The sequence below is a fragment of the Ornithorhynchus anatinus genome, chromosome 21, assembly GCF_004115215.2.
Source record: "Ornithorhynchus anatinus isolate Pmale09 chromosome 21, mOrnAna1.pri.v4, whole genome shotgun sequence".
In the NCBI taxonomy this organism is placed as follows: domain Eukaryota; kingdom Metazoa; phylum Chordata; class Mammalia; order Monotremata; family Ornithorhynchidae; genus Ornithorhynchus; species Ornithorhynchus anatinus.
The window spans coordinates 21,813,843-21,822,859 of NC_041748.1; positions in this window are offsets into that span (position 1 = coordinate 21,813,843).

The following is a 9,017-nucleotide window of genomic DNA, read 5'->3' on the forward strand; positions in this document are numbered from 1 at the left end:
CCTGTCCCACATAAGAATAATAATAATGATGGTGTTTGTTAAGCGCTTACTATGTGCCAGGCACTGTACTAAGCGCTGAGTGGAAACAAACAAATCGGGTTGGACCCAGTCCCCGTCCCCCGGTGAAATGATCTGCCCAGGGCCACACAGCAGACAGGCTGATTAGAACCCAGATCCTTGTGACTCCCAGGCCCGGGCTCTAGCCACTAGGCCATGTTCAATCAGTCACAAATATTTATTGAGCATTAACTGTGTGCAGAGCACTCTCCTAAGCGCTAGGGAGAGTACTCATTGTTGACAGGGAACGTGTCTGTTGTTGTATCGTACTCCCCCAAGTGCTTAGGACAGACCTTTGTACACAGTAAGCGCTCAGTAAGTACGGTTGAATACAGTGGAACAATAAACAGACACATTCCCTGCCCACGACGAACTTACAGTCTAGAGGGGGAGATTGACATTAATAGAAATAAAATTATATTTGCAAATGTAAATCATCCTTCTTATCGCCTGTACTTTCTGGGAGTTTGCGGGGGTGGCACGAGGACATTTCTCTGAGGCAACTCAGGCTTCTCGCTCTTCTTTTCCAGAAGAAATTGCAGGGCTTGGAAAACTTCAACTTCAAGAAGACGGAATTCGATTTCCTCAAGAAGATCCATCTCCTCCCGGAGCCTCAGATGCTGCTAGAACTGCACGAGATCCTGAGCGACTTCAAGGCTCGCCTCCCCCGCATCCTCTCCTGGCCCAAGGACAGCCCGCGGTTCTTCGTGCAACTTGAGGCGCTCATCCAAATCGCCCAGTCACTCCTCCACCTGCACCACCGGCAGCCCAAGGACTCCCGGGACAAGCCCGTCCCCGAGGCGGGGACTCTGCCCACCTTCCAGCTCAAGGTGGAGGGCTGCCAGCTGCTTCTGGATTTCCACACCTTCGTGAAGACGCTGGCCAAAGAGTTGAGACACTGGAGGGAAGAGGAGGCCGCTAATACGAGCAACCCGCATAGATTGCGGCGCACCGGCACCTAGACCGCGAGGCGTCTCGCTCGGGGTGCCGGTTTGGCCCGTGGAAATCCGTAGAAGGGTCCTTCGCCGCTGTCCAGCCGGGAGGGCGAGGGGAGAGAAGCGCCCAGAGTGACACCGTGGAGCCCGTGCGGAGGCGGGAGGGGGCGACAGGATTCCCGGCCCTCCAGCCCGCTGCTGGTGTTAACCCGTCCTCCGCTCCGCTTTCGGTGCCGCCGCAGGAAGATCGGGGGTGGCTGGGAGAAGGCGGGGTGCCTTCCGGGGCCCGACGGTTGTCCGGGCGGGAAGAGAGCGGGGGGACTCCGGAGAGGCTGTGGAAACCAGAAGCTGCGTCCCGGCCTCCGTGCGGGTCGGCCACCGAGACGGTCACGAGGCGGTGGCCGAGGCTGAGCCGCGCTAGCCCTGCCCGTCTCCGGGGAAGAGCGCGGTGACTTCCCCCTGATTCAGCGGTCCAGTGACGGGCTGAGTAAGCGACCCTGCCGCGGGCCCAGGCCTGTGGCTCAGCCTCCTGGTCCCAGCTTCAGCCTTGGCTCGGGGGCAGGTAGACGTTGGGGGCCCCCGGTACCCCTCCCTCTAAACTATAAGCTCCTTGCGGGCAGGGATTCCCATCTCCCATCCCTATCGCACAATCCCCACGCCGGGACGTCCAGCGGCCGGCCCGGTACCGGTTTCCCGGTACCGGTTTCAACGGGCCTGCACGCCTCTCGGTTTGGATGACGCCCCATGTCCGGTGCAGGGGTTCTGAGGCCGGTGTGAGGTTTGTGGATCTCCACCTGCCACGGGGGATCTTATAACACGTTTTGCGCCATCACTAAGCCGCTCAGTCTGCTGTTTGCGGGTGGGTGGAGGGCGGCCCCTGAAAACACTGGCCCTCACTGAGGGTTCGCCCCCCCCCCCCAACCTGGGGCCTCAGTTTCCCCTGGGGTGACAGACCCTGATTGCTCCAAGGGCTCAGCTTCCTCCAGGGAAAGGGCGGGAAGCCCCAGGGACCGTTACCCCATGGAGGTGGCGCCCCCTGGTGGCGAACTATTAGGACTCCCCTGTTCTACCCTACCTAGAACCGCCAACTGGGTCACTCAGGGGAACCCGGGGCTTGGGAATAATTTATGTATTTCTATTTATGGAGTTTATTTATTAGACTGTATTTAATTTAAAATATTGATGAGATGTATTTAAAACGTCCCTTGTTTCCTGTTACCCGGTGCCAGGCGGCCAGCAAGAGGAAGCTGTGATTAACATTCTCTCCCGTGTCATCGGTACTGGCCTTGGCGAGCTCGGTCACTCCCTCGGTCTCCCCATTCTGTCCTTCTCTCTTGGTCTCCACGTGCCTCTCCGATGATGATCCGTCGATCAGCGGTATTTATCGAACGCTTACCGTGCGCCGAGCGCACAGCGTGGCTCAGTGGAAAGAGCCCGGACTTGGGAGTCAGAGGTCATGGGTTCGTATCCCAGCTCTGCCACTTGTCGGCTGTGTGACTGTGGGCGAGTCACTTAACTTCTCTGTGCCTCAGTTACTTCATCTGTAAAATGGGGATTAACTGTGAGCCTCACGTGGGACAACCTGATGACCCTGTATCTACCCCAGCGCTTAGAACAGTGCTCTGCACATAGTAAGCGCTTAACAAATACCAACCTTATTACGATGCTATTTATTAAATGGATTTAGAGCCACCCATTCGGCTGGGAACCTGGTAATCCGGGCGGGCCCAGTCCTCTGACCCCACTGTCCAAGAGGCTGTCTCACCCCCATTGTGCAGAGGAGGAAACCTGAGGCCCAGAGAGGTGAAGTGACCTGCCCAAGGAAAGCCTCACCCTGGACTTCCTCACTCTAGGCTTCAAGGCTCTCCATCACCTTGCCCCTTCCTACCTCTCCTCCGTTCTCTCCTTCTACCGCCCACCCCGCACGCTCCGCTCCTCCGCCGCCCACCTCCTCACCGTCCCTCGGTCTCGCCTATCGCACCGTCGACCCCCGGGCCGCGTCCTGCCGCGGTCCGGAACGCTCTCCCTCCTCACCTCCGCCAAACTGATTCTCTTCCCCTCTTCAAAACCCTACTTAAAACTCACCTCCTCCAAGAGGCCTTCCCAGACTGAGCTCCCCTTCTCCCTCTACTCCCTCCACCGCCCCCCCTTCACCTCTCCGCACCTCAACCCTCTTTCCGCCCCCATTTCCCTCTGCTCCTCCCCCTCTCCCTTCCCATCCCCTCAAGCACTGTACTCGTCCGCTCAACTGTATATATTTTCATTACCCTATTTATTTTGTTAATGAGATGTACATCGCCTCGATTCTATTTAGTCGCCATTGTTTTTACGAGATGATCTTCCCCTCGACTCTATTTATTGCCATCGTTCTCGTCTGTCCGTCTCCCCCGATTAGACTGTAAGTCCGTCAAACGGCAGGGACCGTCTCTATCTGTTGCCGACTTGTTCATTCCAAGCGCTTAGTACAGTGCTCTGCACATAGTAAGCGCTCAATAAATACAATTGAATGAATGAGTGAATAAAAGCCGCTGGCGGAGCCGCGACTCAAAGCCGGGTCTTCGGGCACGTGTGCTCCGGGCTGCCTCTTTGGCTACTTAAGTTCCCTCCATCTCAGGGTTTTCTTGAAGTCCGAGTGTCCATGACCAAGGTTCTTCTGAGGTGAAATTCTTACAAGATTCGAATGATTTGGCCGATAATAAAATGACCTTTAAACCTCTCACGGTGAGATGCTGTTTAATGTTTGCTGCTGGAAGGAAAGATGAGTGTCAGAGATCTGCCCCGGTTCTGCGAGCTCAGGACAGGGAACTCTTGACCTTAGGGGAGGGAGTGAGGACCTCCTCACTGCCCTGCTGGGACCCCCCTCTCCCCCACAAAACAGGTGGGGGAGACTGGATTGGTGGGCCGAGGTAATAATAATAATAGAGGGATTTTTTCAGAGTTTTCTATGTTCCCTGCGCATACTAAGCACTGGGGGAGATGCAAGTTAATCCCTTGGACCTCGCCCTTGTCCCACGAGGGGGTTATTGTAAGAGGTAAAAGGAGTTTTTGATTCCCATTTTACAGAGGAGGAAACGGAGACCCGAAGAAGTGACTTGCCCAAGATCACACAGCAGGCAAGTGGTGGAATAATAATAATTGTGGTATTTGTTAAGCACTTATGTGTCTGGAACTGTACTAAACCCTGTGGGGTTAAAACAAGCAAATCAGGTTGGACACAATCCCTGTCCCACATGGGGCTCCCATTCTCGATCCCCATTCTACAGATGAGATAACCGAGGCCCAGAGCAGTAAAGTCACTTGTCCAAGGTCACCCAACAGAAAAGTGGTGGAGCCAGCATTAGAACTCATGACCTGACTCCCAGGTCTGTGCTCTATCCACTAGCTCATGCTATTTCCTTAGAAGCCAGGATTAGAACCCTGTGTTTTTTTTGAGGGAGGGAGGACGGCTCACGGTATTTGTTAAACACTTAACTATGTGCCAGGCACTGTACTAAGCGCTGGGGTAGATACAAGGTAATCTGGTTGGACACAGTCCCCTGTCCCACATGGGGCTCACAGTCTTAATGCCCATTTTACAGAGGAGGTAACCGAGGCACAGACAAGTGAAGTCATTTGCCACTCCCAAGCCCGGCCTCTTTCCCCTTGGCCACGCTGCTTCTGCTGGGTCCCGGTCCCTGAGATCCGAGTGGGGGTGGGGTTGGGGGTGGTCCAGGAGTGCGGAAGGACCCCTGAAAGGGAGGCCAACAGCTGTTGGGTGGGGACACTGAGGAAAGCAGCCAATAGGAGCCCCTGGGGGGGTGGTGTGGGGAAGCCTCACTCAGAGGAACATCTCCTTGTGAACGGTCCTGGGGCAGAAAGAAAATGAGTAAAATTCCAAATTTCAGGGCGAGGTCGGTCTCTCAGCACTGTGAACCGAATACGTGCTGTGCGCCAGGCACTGTCCTAACCTCTGCCCGGCAAAATGATGTCTCCATCCTTATTGACACCCATGCCCATTGCCCTCGCCTGTTCTCCCTGAAGTTCCCTCCTCCAACTCCCTGTTCCCCCGCCTCCCCCATCCCTTGCCCCTAATGACCTGGCTACCTACTTTTTTGAGAAAATTGAAATGATCAGGTGCGATCTTCCTAATATCTCCCCTGCTCCTCTCCCGTCCCTCCCTCCCGCCCCTTCTTCAACTCTCCCTGACTGCCAGGTTCATTTGGAGACCTCGAGAGCAACCCCTGAGTGCCTTACTGAGTACTGAGTGTGTAGAGCACTGTACTGAGCGCTTACTGTGTGCAGAGCACACAGAGTACCAAGTGCTGGCCGAAACACTGTGCCGAGTGCCTCTGTGCAGCACACCCTACCTATTGCCTGCTGCAGGCAGAGTACTGTACTGAATACCTGTATATGGACCAGTAACTGGGCACCTATTTTGTGCAGAGCAGTGTACTGAGCACCTAATTTATGTAACGTGTGCAGGCGCTGTTTGGAACACTTGGTAGATTACAGCACAAGCTAAATATACATTCCCTGCCCTTAGGGAACGTATAATCTAGTGGGGCAGACACAGAGACAAAGTTATTTACAAAGAGTCGGAGAAGGAGGGAAAATAAGGAAAGGACATACCTGTAAGCCAGTCAATCAATCAATGGTATTTATTGAGCCCTCGGTGCATGCAGAGCATCACTGATGGTATTTATTGAGCGCTTCCTCTGCGCAGAGCCCTGTACAAACTGGGAGAGTACAATTCAAATGTTGGTAGACCCATTCCCCGCCCACAAAGAGCTTACAGTCTAGAACACTGTACTAAATGCTTGGGAAGTAATAATAGTAGTTACTATTAGGGTCTTTGTTAAGCGCTTACTATCTGTCAGCCACCGTACCGAACTCTGGGATGAATAAAAGCAAATAGGGGTCAACAGAGTGCCTGTCCCATGTGGACCTCACAGGCTCAATCCCAATTTTCCAGATGAGGTAACTGAGGCCCAGAGAAGTAAAGTGACTTACCGAAGGTCACAGAGCAGACAAGTGGTAGAGCTGGGATTAGAACCCACAACCTTCTGACTCTCAGGCCCGGGCTCTATCCACTATGCCATGCTCCTTCATCAAATACAACAGAGTTGGTAGATAGCTTTCCTACCCAGAAGGAGCTTAAAGTCTACATGGGCACGGTACTAAGTGATTGTGGTCAGAAAGAAAGAGCTGAATAAATAATCGAATCTCCATATATTACCCAAGGGCTGAGTCTAGGCACTGCCAAAGACAAAATCACAAGACGGTACTGAAGGATTAAGAAGATTTAGGGGTGCTCAGGATTGCTCCGGGGAGATGGGGAGGGCTTGGGTCCGATGGAATTTGAGGTGGGGAGGGGGCAGGGAGTTCCAGGCCCCGGGGACAGCAGGAGAGAGGGGTTGTAATTCCAAATCTCTGGTATTATACTCTCCCAAGCACTTAATAGTAATAATAGTATTTGTTAAGCACTTACTATGTACCAAGCGCTTTGTTCTTCATGTAGTAAGTGCTCAATAAAGACCAATGATTGACTGATTGGTTGGCAGGGGGGAGGGAGAGAGTGGGGTGCGGCCAGGAGGTAGCCCTGGAGAAGCAAAGGAGTGCGAGCTGGGGGACTGCGGGGGGAGAGCGGACGGGAAAGATAGAGGTGGCTTGAAGTCCACGGGAAGGATATTTTGCTTGGTGTGGAGAGAGGTGGACAGACAGTGGAACGTTTTGGGGTTGAGGGTGGGGGAATCAGGTGAGGATGGAGACGGGGAGGCTGTGTATCTCGCCGCCCACCCCTCGTCCATGTCCTGCCTCTGGCCCGGAAGGCCCTCCCTCCTCAAATCCGACAATGACTCTCCCCTCCTTCAAAGCCTTACTGAAGGCCCATCTCCTTCAAGAGGCCTTCTCAGTCTAAGCCTCCCTTTCCTCTTCTCCCACTCCCTTGTGCATCACTCTGACATTCTCCCTTTGCTCTTCCCCACCTCCCAGCCCCGCAGCACTTATAGACCTCTCTGTAATTTATTTATTTCTATTAATGTCAGTCTTCCACCCTCTAGACTGTAAACTTGTTGTGGGCAGGGAATGTGTCTGTTTATTGTTGTATTTTCCTCACCCAAGTGCTTAGTACAGTAAGCGCTGAATAAATACGACTCAACTGAATAAATGAATCAACGAAGTGGGGTAGGAACACAATAACCAGAACTGTGTGACCGGTGGATATCTCTGGAACACCCCCTTATTCCCCCATCCGTTCTCCTCTCCCATCACCCTGCTTGGAAACCAGCTTCTCCTAGAAATAGCCATCACCCGCCTTTGTCCTTTACACACACCCTCCCTAAGTCAAATCATGCCCTATTCACCGTGGAGGTAAGATGGTAGGGCCCAGGGTTGGGTTCCTTAGAGAAGCAGCGTGGCTCAGTGGAAAGAGCACGGGCTTTGGAGTCAGAGGTCATGGGTTCGAACCCCGGCTCTGCCACTTGTCAGCTGTGTGACTTTGGGCGAGTCACTTAACTTCCCGGTGCCTCAGTGACCTCATCTGTAAAATGGGGATGAAGACCGTGAGCCCCACGTGGGATAACCGGATTCCCCTGTGTCTACCCCAGCGCTTAGAACAGTGCTCTGCACATAGTAAGCGCTTAACAAATACCAACATTATTATTATTATTCTCAGCCACTGCCGGGAAGCTGTGGAGGAGGGGAGTGGGTGGAGGAGAAGAATTTAATACTGAAAGTAGGTAAGAACTAAGCACGAAGATGGAGATAAGAAACCTGCAGGAGCTGGCGGGGGCGCTGTACCGTGGTAGGAGCTGAGCTTTTACTTGGAGAGGGCAGTTCTTAGGAAAAGGAAGAGAGGGTATTCTCTGAGTTCATTGCCGTTAATGATATTTGTTACGCACTTACTCTGTGCCAGAGCCAGGCACTGATCTAAGCTCTGGGGTAGATAGAAGCTAATCAGGTTGGACACAGTCCCTGTCCCACGTGGGGCTCACAGTCTTCATTGCCATTTTACAGATGAGGGAACTGAGGCCCAGAGAAATGAAGTGACTCAACTAACGTCATAGAACAGACAAGTGGAAGAGCCGGGTTTCGAAGCCAGGTGCTTTTTGCACACCCAGGCCCACGTTCTATCCACTAGGCTACAGCGCTTCTCTTCTTGAGGCTCGGGGAATCACCCTCCCTCTCCCCGCTTCACTGCAACGGCAACCGGAGGAGGAATAGGTGTGGTCTAGCGGATAGAGCCCGGGCCTGGGAGTCAGAAGGACCTGGGTTCTGGTCCCGGCTCTGCCACCTGTCTCCTGTGTGATCCTGGGCAAGTCATTTCTCCGGGCCTCAGTTACCTCATCTATTAAATGGGTATTACGACTGTGAACCCCATGTGCCCAACATGATCAGCTTGTGTCTACCTCAGGGTTTAGATCAGTGCCTGGCACATAGCAAGCACTTAACAGATATCATAAAAAAATGATTATGCATTTACCATGTGCAGAGCACTGTCCTCAGCGTTGGGAAAGAATCCACAGGTGGGAATTAAGTCCGGGCCCTGGTTTGAGTAACAGCCGGGGCTGGGCCCTCAATCAATCAATCAATCAGTTATTGGCATTTATTGACTGCTTGGGAGAGAACAAAACCAGAGTAATTGGACTCTTTTCCTGCCCATCAAGAGCTCAAAGTCTAGAGGGGGAGAGAGATGTTAATAGAAATAAATAAACGACGGATATGGACATAAGCGCTGCGGGGTTGGGAGTGAATATAAAGTGCTGAAAGTCCATCTCCATTACCCCGTCACCCCAAATCCCTACGGTGCTGAGGGTGGGATGTGGATCTGGGACTTGGGAGTAGAGGAAGCAGTATTTATTAAGGGCTTACTTTGTGCAGAGCACTGTACTAAGCACTGGGAGAAAATACACAGGTTTCTCAGGCCAGTGACCCAGGCTAGGCCCTCAATCAATCCATCGATCAGTGGTACTTATCGAGCGATTACTGTACACGGAGCACTGCACTCTGCACTGGGAGAGGTTATAAGGGTGGAATTTAAGCCTGATC